The sequence below is a fragment of the Delphinapterus leucas genome, chromosome 19 (genome assembly GCF_059928025.1).
Source record: "Delphinapterus leucas isolate spDelLeu-1000000601 "Yukka" chromosome 19, BTC_Dleu_Yukka2, whole genome shotgun sequence".
Taxonomy (NCBI): domain Eukaryota; kingdom Metazoa; phylum Chordata; class Mammalia; order Artiodactyla; family Monodontidae; genus Delphinapterus; species Delphinapterus leucas.
Window position 1 is genome coordinate 42,683,036 of NC_143147.1, and position 16,677 is coordinate 42,699,712.

The 16,677-nt window shown below is 36.3% G+C and overlaps 1 protein-coding gene across 11 annotated transcripts in view; it reads right to left on the reverse strand.

Moving 5' to 3' along the window:
* The window catches only part of BCAS3 (BCAS3 microtubule associated cell migration factor), a 576,417-nt gene that overhangs the window by 338,220 nt on the left and 221,520 nt on the right, over positions 1–16,677 (reverse strand). The gene's annotated exons all lie outside the window — the stretch shown is intronic.

Below are 16,677 nucleotides of genomic sequence, written 5' to 3' on the forward strand. Positions count from 1 at the left end.
AATGTACCACTCCCCATCATAAAATTAAAAAACATAAATCAACCCTTTATTTTATGATGGTATTAATACCAAAAAAAAAAAAAAAAGAATAGGCATTATGGCTCATTAACAACCAGGAAAAACAAGCTCTGTGAAATAAAATCCGATCTGCAGTGAGAGTAATTACTCTGCTCTCACCAATAAGCCAAATTCCTCTCATGCACTTATCTTTTCTCCCTCTCCATGGCTTTGCATTTTCCGGAACATCCTATAAATGAAATCACAAAGTATGTACAGTATTGTCTTGCTTCTTTCACTTGCCAATAAGCATCTGAGATTCATCCACTCTACATTTTCCTACATGTATCAATTCTTTCCTTTTTATTCCTGAGTATGATCACATTGTATGGAAGTACTTCAGTTTGTTTACCCAGTCATTGGCGAAAGGACATTTGACTTGTTTCCAACTTTTGGTTATTACAAATAAAGCTGCTATAAACATTTTTGAACAGGTTTTTGTATGAATGTAAGTTTTTAAAAAACATATAAATAATCTAGGAATGGAGTTGCTGATCATGGTAAATGAATGTTTGCATGGACATAATAATTGTATGTTTAAGGTTATGAGAAAATGCCAAACAGTTTGACAAAGTAGCTGATCTTCATACTCCCACCAGCAAAGTATGACAGTTCCAGTTCTTCTGCATCCACACCAGAATTTGGTATTGGTACTCTTTGATTTTAGCTATTCTGGCTTTTATCTGGATTTCTCTAATGGTCAAAAACGTTTAGCTTGTTGTTGTTATTGTTCATGTACTTATTTGTCATCCATATATTTTCTTTGGTAAAGTACCTATGTAAAGCTTTTGCCAATTTTAAAAACTGGGTTAATATTTTTGCCGAGATGTAATTCCTATACCATAAAATTCACCCTTTTAAAATGTACAATTCCATGGTGTTTAATATATTCTACAGAGTAGAATCATATACTATGATCACTATCTAATTTCAGAACATTTTCATCACCCAAAAAGAAAGCCCATACCCATTAGTAGTCACTCTTCCTTTGCCCCACCCATCGGCTTTTGATACAGGAATCTTTTCTGTTTCTGTAGATTTGCCTATTCTGGATATTACATATAAATGAAATCATACAATGTAGCCTTTTGTGAGTGTTTCTTTCACTTATTATGTTTTCAAGGTTCATCCATGTTACCAAGTATCAATAGTTCAGTCCTTTAACTGGTTGAATAATATTCCAGTGTATGGATATACCACATTTATACCAGTTGATGAATATTTGGGTTGTTTTAACAGGCTACTATGAATAATGATTCTATGAACATTAGTGCACAGGTTTTTATGTGGACTTGTGCTTTCAATTTTCTTGGGTATATACACCTAGGAATGGAACTGTTGGGTCTATATTTAACCTTTTGAGGAACTGCTAAACTGTGGCTGCACCAGTGTATGAACGCTCCAAATTCTCCACATCCTCAACAATATTTGTTATGGTCTATCTTTTTTATTTTATCTATCCTAGTGGGTGTGAAGTGGTATCTCACTGTATTTTTGATTTGCATTTTACTAATGACTAATGATGTTAAACATCTTTTTCATGTGCATTTTGGTAATTTGTATACCTTCTTTGGAGAAATGTCTATCCAAAATGTTTACCCAAAATTGAGTTATCTTTTTATTGTTCAGTTGTAACAACTAATTATATTCTCAGAACATAAGTCCCTTATCAAATACATGATTTATAAATATTTTCTCCCATTCCATGTGTCATCTTTCACTTTCTTCATGGTATGCTTTGAAACATAAAAGTTTTTAATTTTGATGAACTCTTTATATTTTCTTTAGTTGCTTATTCTTTTGTTGTCATATCTAAGAAACCACTCCCAGTCCAAGGACACAAAGATTTAGAGCTATGTTTTCTTCTAAGAGTTTTATATATTTTTAGCTCTAACATTGAGGTCTCTGACCAATTTTTTTTTGCGGTACGTGGGCCTCTCACTGTTGTGGCCTCTCCCCCATTGTGGAGCACAGGCTCTGGACATGCAGGCCCAGCAGCCACAGCTCACGGGCCCAGCCGCTCCATGGCATGTGAGATCCTCCCGGACCGGGGCACAAACCCGCGTCCCCTGCATCAGCAGGTGGACTCTCAACCACTGCGTCACCAGGGAAGCCCTCTCTGACCAATTTTGAATTAATTTTTATAAATGGTGTGAGGTAGGGGTTCAACTTCATTCTTTTGAATGTTGAATATCCACTTGTTCCAGCATCATCTGTTGAAAAGATATTCTTTCCCACACCAATGGACTGTCCTGGTACCCTTGCTGAAAATCAAACGACTATAAATGTAAGAAATCATTTATGGATCTTACTCCCATATTTCAAAAGTTCTTTATATATTCTGGATATAAACCTTTTATAAGATACATGATTCTTAAATATTTTCTACCCTGCTGCGACTTGTCTTTTTCTTCTCTTACAGATCTTTTAACAAGCAAAATATTTTTTCATAAATTCCACTTTATGAATTTGTTTCTTTTGTACATTTTTTGCTTCAAAAATTCAATTTAGGGGCTTCCCTGGTGGCGCAGTGGTTGGGAATCTGCCTGCCAATGCAGGGGACATGGGTTCGAGCCCTGGTCTGGGAAGATCCCACATGCTGCGGAGCAACTGGGCCCATGAGCCACAACTACTGAGCCTGCGCGTCTGGAGCCTGTGCCCCACAACAAGAGAGGCCACGATAGTGAAAGGCCCATGCACTGCAATAAAGAGTGGCCCCCGCTTGCTGCAACTGGAGAAAGCCCTCGCACAGAAACGAAGACCCAACACAGCCATAAATAAATAAATAAATAAATAAATTTAATCTAAAAACTTTTTAACTTTTATATTTTACACTTATTTACCACAACCTTACAAATATGCATTTCAAATTTTTTTGTTTTTTAACCAGTGTCCTCAAAATAGTACCTATAATGTCTATTACTTCAATACTCTGACACTTGAAATCTGAGGCAAGTCAGGATCCATGATCTCTTTTGCTTTTTCCATTTAATGATATCCTGGCCTAATGACAAACTTAAAGCTAAATTTTGTTAAGCAGACATGTTATGTCAATTTGTACTGCTATCTGAAAATAAATAGAAAACACATATAGTCACTGAAAAGAAAGAAAGGAGAATAGCAGAAGGGAACATACTATACTGTAGAGCAGAAGCACCCATTTGGACATTTACTATTTCTATATTATTTGATGTCACCACCTTGTAAGCCTACCACTACAAAATTCAAATAAGTTACACATCTCCCAGAGAGAAGGTTATGAAATATAAAGACAGAAGTTGAGATGACATTATCAATGTCCTCTTCAGATACAAGCCACATGGAATTAAAAAATTTAGATCAGTGTGTTTGTTGTTTTTCATTTCCAAATTGTTTTGAAATTCTGCCATATCGGGATGACTTCTAAAATAGCCATTACATAAACCCTTACCCAAATACACACATACAGAACTCACTGAAGACAATACTTTCAAAACTCCTGTAACACTTATTCACTTTTTTCCAGGAAGAATAAGGACTGTGAAGCATCTCTGTCACTGCAAATAATGGTTTTTCAGAGGAACTTAAGATAGAAAAAAAACAGAAAAATCATGCTGAATTCCTTTTCTTTCTAAGACAGTCAGTGGTCTGTTATGCTTCTTTGATGGATCATTATATCCAACAAAACTTGCTGCTTCCACCTATATTTTGTCATTATCTGCAAAAATGCCAGTGGGGATTTTGACAGGGATTGCACTGAATCTGTTGATCAGTATAGGGAGCACTGACATCTTAAGAATATTAATTCTTCCAAGCCAAGAACATTGGATGTCTTTCCACTTATGTAGGTATCCTTTAATTTCATTGAATACTGTTTGGATCTGAATCTAATTTGGATCTGAAATCAGACCACAACCAAGCCAAGAACATGGGATGTCTTTCCACTTATGTAGGTATCCTTTAATTTCTTTGAATATTGTTTGGATCTGAATCTAATTTGGATCTGAAATCAGACCGCAACACGAAATATGTCACAAGCTAATGAAATTCAAGGACTATGTTTAACACACACATTTCACAACGAGCAGTCAAATATTTGTTGAGTGCCTTAGCCTAAGATCACACACTGTGAGGACTGCATTCTTCGCTGTCACAAAGCTTACAGTCTAATATGCATGTAACAGGAATAATTAAGTGCTAATTGCCTAGCACTAAAGATAAGTACACACGGGATCAATTATTTGGAGAAGAGATCATAGAGCAGATGAGACATAACCTAGGCTTTGAAAGATGGGTATAATATGGATAAGAGCAGAAGAGTAGAAATATTCTGAGGATAAGGATAACATGAAGAGGAGAGCATGTAAAGTGATGCCACAGATGTGAGCAATAGTAAGAAATCTCTAACTAGGAGAGAATTATAATGGAAAGCAATGGGAAGATAATATATTTCAGTTTTAGAAGAATATTTCAATTGAGGCAGAGGAGTAGGAACTTAGGTACCTAAATTATTCAGCAAGGGAACAGAACAGATTTTGAGATCACTGAACTTTACAGATAGGATCCGTAGTCTAGAAAAAGGAAGTGATTTCACTGAGAAGCTCCAAAGCTTGTGGTTTAGTTAGCCATAACTTAAAACCCTTCGCTGGCTCACCAAGATAAAACCACCTAAAGGGAGCATACAAGGTACATCACATCTATCCCTCGCAGTCTTCTATCTTATTGTCAAATAACACTCAAGTATTTATGAGCTTTTATTCTTGGTGTCTGTGTTCATGATGTAGCCTGTGAAACCCAGTGCATCTGAAAGAGTAAAATAAGTTGGGTATATTTCATAAGAATTCATAAGTGTCTGACATATTTTACTATGTGGTAAGCAATTTATAAAAATAGCTTTAATTAAAGAATAAATAAAATGGTCAACAATGACAAGGTTCAGAAAGGCAAACATAGAGAGAAAACTAGTAACTCTGGTAATCTTCAATAGGGTAGCTTCACTAAAGAGGTGACAAATCATATGGAAAGGGATAAGTAAAGGGAGCGTTGATAGGAAATGATTCCGGTAATGGATACAGAACACAAATTTAAGGACTTTGGAGCTGAAAAGAAGCCGTTAACAAGATGAGATACTGTACCAGGCAAAGGTTTCATTCAACATTCATTCTTTCAACTCACACTTTTTGAGCCTTATTGGTCTGTTCTAGTCCTGGATAAATAAGTCCAACGGACTCCTAAAGAGGTCATAACATAATGAGACAGAAAGACTACAGGTTTTTAAAGAATTTAATGGGAGAAAAAGTGCTAATAAAGATATCTGCAAAATGTCTCAGGAACAAAAAGGAAGGAGACGTTTTTCATTGTTGTTTTAAAGGGACGATATGCAAATTTTGAGTATAGAGGAAGGAACTTGGATCTTCTCATCTTCACTTTTCTAGTAGAAAATAAAGGATGAGAGCTGTGTGAACAATTAATTCAGGAATTAGCAAAATGAGGGAAGTAGCTTAGACAAGAAATCTCATTAACTCACATGTAATGATCTATGTATAAAAATATATGTTAAAAGCACAAAATTTAAAAATGAAAGTTCATACTGAATCAATCAAATACACAAAAATAGTATAATGATCCTTTCTTCCCTTTTCAATTGTTCAAAGTCTTTGTTTAAAGACAATTTTCACTATCTCTTTCTTGTGTCATGGATTTTCTTTGAAAATGAAGCTAGAATCTAACAAACCCCCAGATTTACCCTCCACAAAAACTGTTAAGACTCCTCCAGAGTAGGAGTAGTATCTTACTAGTTGTTGACGGCTCAGTAAATGCTGAATGAAGGGAGGAAATATATTTTTTCTCATATCCAGGAAGTACAGGAAAATACAGCCCTATGATCTATAGAAAAAAAAATTAATTTTGGAGGGGACACCCAAAGTCCTTCAGAAGATAGCCAGGTGCTGGAACCCATGGCTTTCACTAGTCTCCTTAGTCTTAGGTTGACTCGGCCAGGAGCCTAGACTTGGTAACTTTAAGAATAGATCTTCAGGGCTTCCCTGGTGGCACAGTGGTTGGGAGTCCGCCTGCCGATGCAGGGGACACGGGTTCGTGCCCTGGTCCGGGAAGATCCCACATGCCGCGGAGCGGCTGGGGCCGTGAGCCATGGCCGCTGAGCCTGCGAATCTGGAGCCTGTGCTCCGCAACGGGAGAGGCCACAGCGGTGGGAAGCCCGCGTACCGCAAAAAAAAAAAAAAAAAAAAAAAAAAGAATAGATCTTCAGACACTTCCTTATGGATATATCAAACCTAAATTTCTGGGCCAGGATTATTTTTGAAGCCTGAAGCTTCTTAATACAATGAGGCTCAGCAGAAGGAACTCGTAGTATCCTAAGTCTTGGACGTGGATTAAGTCTGTCCCTCCATTTTACACTTCAATTTCCCTTTGGACAGACAGGGAGAGCAGCACTTTCTTTGCTCCACCTTCTAGGCATATATATGATTGTAACAGTAAAATTAAAAATTTCTGAGATCAGTGGACAGTCACTACATCAATTCTAAATGTCACCTTCAGCAACCATTCTTTACTATGCTTTTCTCTTTATTGTATGAGTACAGTGAAAACAGTGGAGGCTGTTTAATTGCAATTTTAGTAGTGGGCTTCATAAAACCTTAAAATACATATAATATTTCACACAGCATTATACTTACAAATTCCAGCTGGGAAAAGACCTGTAAGTGACAAATGCCATGAGAATGGATATTCTCACAGTATTTCTGGCACATCCAAACAGAGGAAGTCTCAAAAATCTCATGAGAAAATAAGCTCTTCTAAAACTCTCATCCCAGTTTTTTGGACTTACTCTATATAGATAAACTTCCATAAGCCTTCAGGCTTTTGGGTCTTTAACCAAATCCACCAGAGCTTTGATCCTTTAGAGGTTTACCAGTCCCCAAGATAGACAAGAGCTCTCTTGGGGTGGGGGAAAAATCCCAAGTTCCAATAAAATGCTTTCTCAATAAATTAAAGCAGGAATTCTATTTGAGAATAGAAAATCATTTAAAAATCAGAATTTTCAAAACATCCTTTGATGTTTAAAGCGATATTTTGTTTTCAGTTGTTCATTTGTTTACGGTTATTATTGTTTTTAATGTCACAATACAAAGCCCGAAGCCAGAACAGTTCACATCGGGGTTTAACCACTGACTTTTTGTATTTACTTGTACAAGTTTGCATTTTTGAAAAAGGAATTATGAAAACAACCTCATGTGGTCCTTTTTTCTCCCCCGTTCTGCCTTTTGGATGAAGAATACCTGCAGGTACGTTGGGGAAAGAAACTTTCAATCTCCACATTAACGCACAGCACCTCTGTCTGTGTGTGAGGCTGATGTGGTGTAATCTCTGCTTACTAAAAATGTTTCTAACTTCAAAATGCCACCTTATCATGTATGCACTGTCCCAAAGTATGTTTTCCCAGACTTTCTATACTATAAACACACAGGGGGAAAATGGATGAAGTTGAGGATAAAAGAGAGAAAATAACAATGGGCTTTGTTGCTGTGCTGGAGGAACAGCCTGTCAGGTCAGCTTTGCAGAGGCATATTCCCAAACCAGTCATCATTAACGGACTCACTTCCACAGGAAAAAAAAAAAAAAGACAGAGTCTGAAAACTCCGGACAAAAGAAATCCCTGCAGACAAAGTAAAAACAAATTAAAAGACCCATTATAAAACACAGATGCTACAAGGAAAATAAACTTTGCAAGATTTACTGGGCTTTGACAAACTTGAACATTTGTGGAAAAGACATCAGCAACAACTCCCAGGTAATGTGGCTGCAAAGCTAGGCTCCTTTCTGTTTTATTTTTACCCTCCCTGCAGAAGCTGCCAGGTTGGTATTCTTAGCTTCTGAATGCATGATGTGAGAACATGTGAATGCGGCAAAGTGCCAGCCACAAGAAATCTCTAAAACCCAGCAAGGTCCTGAGATTATTGCCCATTTCAGATTATGCTAAATATTAAAGCTAATACCAGTGTATCTGTGTGTACACCTTCATTTCTTCTTAAATGCAAACCAGAAGAGGAAAAATAAGACGTAAATGCAATTATAGGCCTCCTCCCTCCCCTTTAAAAAATTTTCCTATCTTACCATACTGTGAAGTAAGATGAATGAGATCAGTTAAAATAACATTAAGCAATCAAGGGATCAGAGTTGTAGGTGAGAAAGTACCTTAAAACGGTATTACTTCAGTGAAAAAGAGAAAACTTTTTGTTATAGGATTCTAGAGGCACAAGCTACAAATTACTGCTAATGAGGGTCTGAGGAAGATTCTAGGAACAGAGGTGTAAGAAAATAAGAACTACAATGGAATCAAGGGGACCAAATGAAGAGTGTGGAGGATAAAGAAGCATTGTCTTTTGTTGTCATTAGGGATGCAGGGATAAACATAAAAATGGCAAAGATTCATGTGGAAAAAAGCAAAATGACACTAGGCAGTGTTGATGGTGTCCTAAGGGAGAGCACAGCTTTTAGGAGGTCTGCATTATCTTCTCACTTTTTTTTTTTTTTTGTGGTACGCGGGCCTCTCACTGCTGTGGCCTCTCCCGCCGCAGAGCACAGGCTCCGGACATGCAGGCTCAGTGGCCATGGCTCACGGGCCCAACCGCTCCGTGGCATAAGGGATCCCCCGGACCGGGGCATGAACCCGCGTCCCCTGCATCGGCAGGCGGACTCTCAGCCACTGCACACGAGGGAAGCCCATCTTCTCACTTTTTGACCCTTAACATGGACACGGACTTCATTCCTTTAGGCACTCCATTTTTTCTGAAGGTTTACTAAAGAAACATATAGAAATGAGACTCCTACAATAGTTTCAAATTCTGTTCTCATCACCCTTCCACACACCTGTCCACAAGATCCACTCTTGTTCTAGGATATAAACCTCTCAGTCAGTGTCCTTGGTCTGCTAATATTTTGAACCCTTACGTTTTGAAACTGGAGTAACGAGGCACACTAAGAGGCAATGTGGATGTGACAACCTGGCACCCCTGAGAAGATAAATATATAGAAAGAACCCTATTCCCAAATATCCCATTATTATCCTACTTCAACCAACTTCTTTACTCTAAGACCTCATGTAGATGGTCTACTCCCAACATCATGTCTTTCCAAAATAAAAATCGGGTAACAAGTTCATATGGGGCTTTTTTGGTGCTTTTTGCTTTCCACAGAAGACCAAAATGTTCGGTCTGCTTTTAGTATCCTGCTGTGGAATTGACAGGGATAAAAATCCAAAATATACCAATGAGTTTAACTAAGTTAACTCTGTAGTTGAACAGCTCCCGACTTCTTGACTCTGTCAAAAAGGGTACAATGGTAGCTTGTTTTGTAACAATCCCTGGAAATGTAGGCTCTGAAAACCTAAAAACACTGCTTAGCACTTGCTTGCCATCTAATTTAACATTAAAGCTTTCTCAGCCAAACACTCAATAATTATTTAATCAAAACCAAATAGAGTCCTTTTGGAATATATAAAAAGTATCCTGTGCAAACTGGAATTTCTTGAATGTGGGTTGTTTGGGGTTGACACTGGAGTCTCTGTTTCTCTTTTTCTTTCTTTCTCTTTTTTCCCCTTTCCTAGATGAGAATGACAAGCTTCCCAGCTGCAGTTCCAGGACTTTCACCCTCCTTTTTGACCTTTTCTCAGGCGTATTCCAGTATAATCTGTAATCTACTCAAGTAGGAAGAGGAAACAGCAGCGCCCTGGTGAGAAGCAGTGCCTTCTGACCCACATACCAAACTGGGCGGAAGCAATGCTTGTTCACAGAAGCCAAGGAGAGCAGAACACACACAATTAAAAGAAAATGAATAATACATCCCTATTTTTTTAAAGACTGTTAACAGAACAACCAAACAGTTTTGGTGACAAAGTGCAAGATAGGAAGCGTTCAAGGACAATTCTGACTAGGCACTGACTTGTTTCTCCCTATAAAATTTTTGGAGAGTAATAATAGGTGGTGAAGCAAAGATACTGCAAAAACATATATGCATTTCAAGCGAAACACTTGTTGCTTTTTCAAGTAAACAGTTCACAACACAACAGACAGGTACTTTGGGGGAGGGATGGGAAGGTAGAAAGATAAGAAATATCCCCCACAAAATTAACTTGAAAACAAGAATCCAACTTTTTTTTTTTCTTTGCAAGATGGGGTTGAGGTTTTTAATGATACTGTCATTACTCTTCCCACTACATACAAAGTAGATGCACGGAACTTTGCACTAGTACTAACTAAATGTCAGTAGAATTAAAACTTCACATTCTGGAGACTTGAAACTGCACTATTTTTCAAACATTAATCAATATATAAATTTATAGGGGCTCCCTGGTGGCACAGTGGTTAAGAATCCGCCTGCCAATGCAGGGGACACGGGTTCGAGCCCTGGTCCGGGAAGATCCCACATGCCACAGAGCAAGTAAGCCCGTGCGCCACAACTACTGAGCCTGCACTCTAGAGCCCACAAGCCACAACTACTGAGCCTGCGTGCCACAACTACTGAAGCCCGCGTGCCTAGATCCCGTGTTCTGCAACAAGAGAAGCCATAGCAATGAGAAGCCCGCGAACCGCAACAAAGAGTAGCCCCCACTCGCTGCAACTAGAGAAAGCCTGTGCGCAGCAACGAAGACCCAACGCAGCCATAACTTAATTAATTAATTAATTTAAAGTATATATATAAATTTATAAATATTCAAATACACAATGTGCTAGGTAGTTTCCTTTTCTAGTCTGAATACTTTTTTACCAGTTTATTATCTTAATGTGTTCACGACTGTTACACGTAAATGTGTTTTTCTTTCCTTAATCCAAAACTAAATAAATTTAGAAAATTTACACATAAAAATAAAAAGTCAAAAGGAACTAACTAACTGTTGCTAAAACTATATGTAGAACAAGATCAGTCTACACTACTCCAAAAAGATACTAAAGCTGTCTGAGAACAAGGATCCTTGGGATGCAAAAATAAGCCTAGAAAGGGAGATAAGTCAGAAACAACTTTCAAAAAAATACAAATAAGAGGAAATAGGAAATATTTCCAAAAAGTTTCAGAGATAAAAAGTGTATGGGGACAAGCACTGAAATAAACTGCATGAAAATCTTCTGTCTGCATCTCCTCTCCACTATACTTTTCGCACAATTTGTTCACACAGCTAACCCAAATTTACAAGATGAAATTTTAAAATCTCCTCCCGTAAGTGGGAAGTTCATTACCTTAGTTTATTATTCTTGCAGCATTCCAAGATTTGGGATGAAGACAATTTGTAAGAGCTGGTGCTCTTAATATTTAAGAAGTTTCAGCAATTTTTAATTCATTTTAAACATTAGGATTGTAGTTTACCACTCTTTCCACAATGAAAAATCAAGGAAGACAGTCAATGGACTATATTTAACAGTAGAGGGAACAATGCAAACTGTTTGTATAAAGAAGGAGAATAAATGAAAAAGATCTTGGGATTTTACTTTAAGAATCAAGTTATTAAAAAAAAAAAAAGAATCAAGTTATTCCTAAAGACGTAAGCAACCTCAAAATTCCCCACTCTTCTGAATCGAAGAGTAGAGTTTTGGGACTAAGTGCTCAGAAGTGAAGACATTTAATAACCCTAGTGCAAAATCCCCAGAATTAAAAATCTCATAATCTAGCAGCACTTAGACCAAATCTGTGATTAAATGAGTTCCCCAAAGTATAAATAAATCCTCATTAAAATTCTTTTTTGAAAATATTCCACATCCATATCTCCCATGCTTATCTCGCAATGAATTCTGTATCATGTCAACAGATCAAACAGAAGCACTTCACTGTTCAAGGAAAAAAAAAAGGAAACTTATCTGCATCATTCAATAAACATAATGCTATTACTTAAACTGTTGAACCTATAAGATATGGAAAAATGGGAGCTGGTACTGAAATAAAAAGAAACACTGTAACAAGATTAAATACTGAATAAGTTGCAAGATTTAAGGTGTAATGTTTTTAGACTTGGAGGACTCAAAATAATTTAACATTTGCAGAACTGGTCTTTTTCCAGTACATTAAACACTGTATACTAAGGAAAAATTAAATATTAAAATCAAAGTATTTCCTGCTGAATAACAACGATTGTAGTAAAATGTAAGCAACTTTCATAATAATCAAAAAGATATAATTCAAAATAGCAAAGATGCTCCCCACAACCTCCTTCCCGCTCCCTTACCCCCACTCCACGGAAGCCTTCCTTCTTTTTACTTATGACTGTTAAGGATATTTTCTGGCTCTATTTCAGCATCATGACTCAGGTCATGAGAAGTGTCAAAGATGCATTTCCTTCAGATGGGAAAGAGCAACAGATTTTAACAACCATACAAAGATGGGAGTACTGTGCAAAAGAGCCAAATCAGCATTTTTGACAGCAGGGAAGATAAAACCTTTTATACTCACATATATTTTATTTCCAGCTTAAAAACATTTAAATATCATTCTATCAAAATATGCTCACATGTTCTGCTCAAGAAGAAAACAGGAAACCCATTCTCAATATAGCTGCCTAAATTATCAACAATTTGTGAGAGAGTATTGTTCACCGACAAAAAAAGAAAAAGAAAGAAATCAAAGTACACATATGAACATTAATAAATAGTTCGAGTCCTTGTCTTCCAAACTTATTTTTCCAAAAGCAAAACCATGAATTTACCTGTATGCATAAAAACTCCTTTGACAGAAAGTCCTTGAGAATGAAAATCACAAAGAGGAGTGATACCATGACCATTATCTGGGCACCTGAGAATGACGACTCTACTTCTTTCCCTGTAATTCTTCTGCCTTAGCAGAAACACTTATTCTTAATCAGCTGGATTATTGCCAGAAAACCATAATCATTTATCAGTACTGTTGTTTTATATTTTCTTTCATCCATGATTTTATCAAAAGCGTACACATTTCAATCCATTCCAAATTGGACAGGAGTGAAATATTATTGAACATTTGTTAAGAATTCCCTACTCATGATGATTCTCAACACTGAAAAGGGAATGGCCTGTCTCTTCTGAAGCTGCCAACAACAACAATGCCCACACTAAATCCACTCTATCCATTTTGAAATAGTTTCACTCTTGTGCCTCATTCTAGCTTCAATATTCTCACCTGCAAAAACATATCATCCAATGTTAATACCTCTTTCAATGAACCTTAAATCCCTTTCCTTTTCTCATCCTCTTCCAAATTCTAAATGTCATTTTATGCTAAGAACCTATGATGCTAAGAACCATAACGGTTTCTATTTCTCAGTATGTGTAACGCTGGCACAGCAGCGACTTCACTCTCCGTACCCTTTTGTAGTTTACAAACTATAAGCCAGCAGTCATATTTTTACTTCCTGCTCAGATTTTTAAGTTCAAGACTGCTCATGGCTGCTACTCCCAAGTCTCATAATTTCTAAATCTGTTTATTTGGGTCACTCATGAAGACACTGGTCATTGTGTATCCTAAGAAGCCCAATTCCTTCTCTCTTCTCCCCCTCCAATTTTTCTAAAACCAAATTTTGAAAAAATATTTCAATGGAACCTGACCAGAATTTTCTTACTTAATCGTCTTCCTCACTGGAAAAGTAAGGCTAACTTAACATGCAAACAGATAAGCCAAATCCTCTTGTAGTTAGTTATTCTAATCACCAGACTAAAACAATGTTGAAGGATCAACTCCCTGAAAACTAACTTGTAATTCTATTGCCAGAACGTTTCTAGAGAATTCCTTCATGGGGAAACTGACCAGTCAAAGTGAAAAGATCTACAAATACTATTGATTGGGGGGTACCCTAATAAAACTGATAGACCAGTTGGACCTATAAACTGGTATGAGCTACTTGTGCTCAAAGAGCTTCCAATCAGTTCTTTAGTATGGATGTGAATAAATATGAAATAACAAAATAAATCAAATAATAATAATTTTTTTAATAAAATAAAAAGTAAGAATGATCAGCCAAGGATTCCTACACATTCCGGCCAGTATTTTAGTTTAATCAGTCTGAGATTGGGCCTAGGCATCAGTACTTTTTTAATCTATCCAGGTAAATTATAATGTACAATCAGGGTTGAGAGTCCAAGATGAAAGATAATGATGACCACAAAAAAAAATGAAAAAGGAACTCAGAGGAAATAGAGATACTACCAGGAGCAAATAAGTGCATCAAAAATTATAACTATCTTTTAAAGAGATAAACAATTTTACATCTGTGAAATAAGAAAAGGATGTGAAAATAAGAGAAACATTTATAGAAAAGGTTATTAAAGACATATTGCACAAATAAAAATCTAATAAGAAGGTTAGGAGATAAAGTTGGGGATATTCTCTTAAAGTAAAACAAAAAGACAAAGAGACAGGAAATAGAAAAGAAAGTTAGGGGTTCAGTGTAGGTGATCCATTATCCAACCAAAATGATTTCCAGAAAGGGGCAAAAAAAGAAAACAGCAAGAAATAAATTATGAAGAAGTGAAAGAAGCAGACTCTGAGTGGGAGAAGTGGGTGCAAGAGAGTGCAATTTTTCTTTATAAAATTGTGGCATTATTTGACTTTTATAATAAATGTATGTATTGCTTTGATACAAAAATTATATTGAATAGGTAAACAAAAACAATAAAACTACAATGAATGTTAACAGAAAAGAGAAGCAGAGATTAAGTATAAGGCCTAATGATGCCTCAGTAGTAGAGTGTAATCACTCTGGTCCCATAAAATACAGAGACAGGTCCTTGAATAGCAATGTACAGAGAAACAAAGAAAGGATCTTTTAGAACATACAGAAACCACTTACTCAGATGATTAACTAAAAGAGTTCCCTCCATTCATTCATAGGAGCTAGGTACCTGGACGGGGTACTAAAGCTAGACAATAATTGATAGTAATATATTTCAAAAGTCCAATTCTCTAATAAGACTTTGAGGAATAAATCATAGAAAACATCATGAAAAGGAAGCTAGGTTATTATAAAATCTTAGACAACATCAACATCCATAGTACACCAGGTTCATGCCAGGGCTGCCATGATTACCATAACAGGAAAGTTTAGAAAAGATCGCCCTCTAGAGGCATGTCTCATTAACCATTTAAAAACAAAACAAGAAACCTGGAGTCTATGATGTGCCAGTGTTAAAAATACAGAGAAAACACAAAATATTTCACGAACAGTAAAGAGGAAAACAAAGAATGACAGTTTAGCTCCAACTGCTAACTACCTGAGCCAGCACTTATTTTAAGGAATAAAAAAAAGAGAAAAAAGTGTAGCATATTCCAAATAATAGACAAGAGATAAAGTATTCAAATAGACTTTAATCAGTTTTTATAGTATTAAATTTAACATAAAGTATAATTTAGAGACAATATAAGAGTGTTAGAAGATACTCCACAGGTAATTTTATTGTCCTCAAAAACTATGTTATCTGAAACTTCCTCTCAATTTTGCTGTGAACCTATAACTGCTCTATAAAACCATCTATTAAAAAAAGATGCTATCTTTACTTAGTAGATGGTTTCTCCAATTAGGGCTTCTGAAATAAAAGAACTTTTCAGGATGGTATTAATTATAAGGCCTCTCTTTTCAATCCACTTTCCCTAAAGAACTCATCTGTTCTGAGAAACAATAGGAAGTGACATGAAAATATTTTAAATATGCATGATTTTGGTGTATAGATGTAAAGACACAAATTCACTAGGAAAACTTTAACAGACTTCAAAACAATAGATTAAAAACTTCATCTGAACTACAAGAAAGTACATGCAACCAGTAAAAAACCCAGGTACTAAACTAAGATAGCCTAAAAAGATTTTTATCCATTTACATGTATATACTGTATATATATATACTCTGTGTCATATGAGGCATAAAATTTAAAGCAGAGCTACAGTGCACATGATTGATTTTTCTTGGCAAAAATTAAAACATACAAATGGAAACTTCAATCCACAAGTAAACAGTGATGTGGAAAGAGAAGTCAAAAAACATCACATTATTATTGACTGTCTTAAGTAGGTGAAACTATATAAGGCTGAAATGGGTGGTTGCTTTGTATTTACAGTTGTGATGTGGTCTGTATCAAGAAAACTACTGATCAACAAAAGTAATTACAAAAAACCAGCAAATGAAAGCTATAAACACAGTTTCTGAGTGGTAAAAAGAATGCCTCATACAGATGCTAGGAAGAAAAGTGATGCTACCAGTTACTTAGAAGCAGTTTATTAAAATAGTGAGGCTTCAAGCCCAAGAAATCAGAGGCCCCCTCTACAGGGCCCAGAGTCTCATCCATTCCTTCCATTTAGAAGAAGTAGAATCTGGAATTCAGATGCCTAAAGCTGTGACTCAACGATGGCTCCTCCCTTCAGGACCAATGAGTTAATGGGAAGGCAACACTTCCGAGAACTTTAGAAGTAAATCCAGAACCCCTCTGTTAACGCAATGGAAATAGGAAAAAAACAAATTCCTTAAAAGCCCTATCACATAGTGACTGTCATATTCTTGAACCTAAACTGGAAAACCAATTTGCAAAATAAAGAAATGCAAAGGCTAGAGAATAGGTAGATTAATTTATCCAACTATATTTCCTCATGTATGGTATTACAATGAGTAAAAACAGA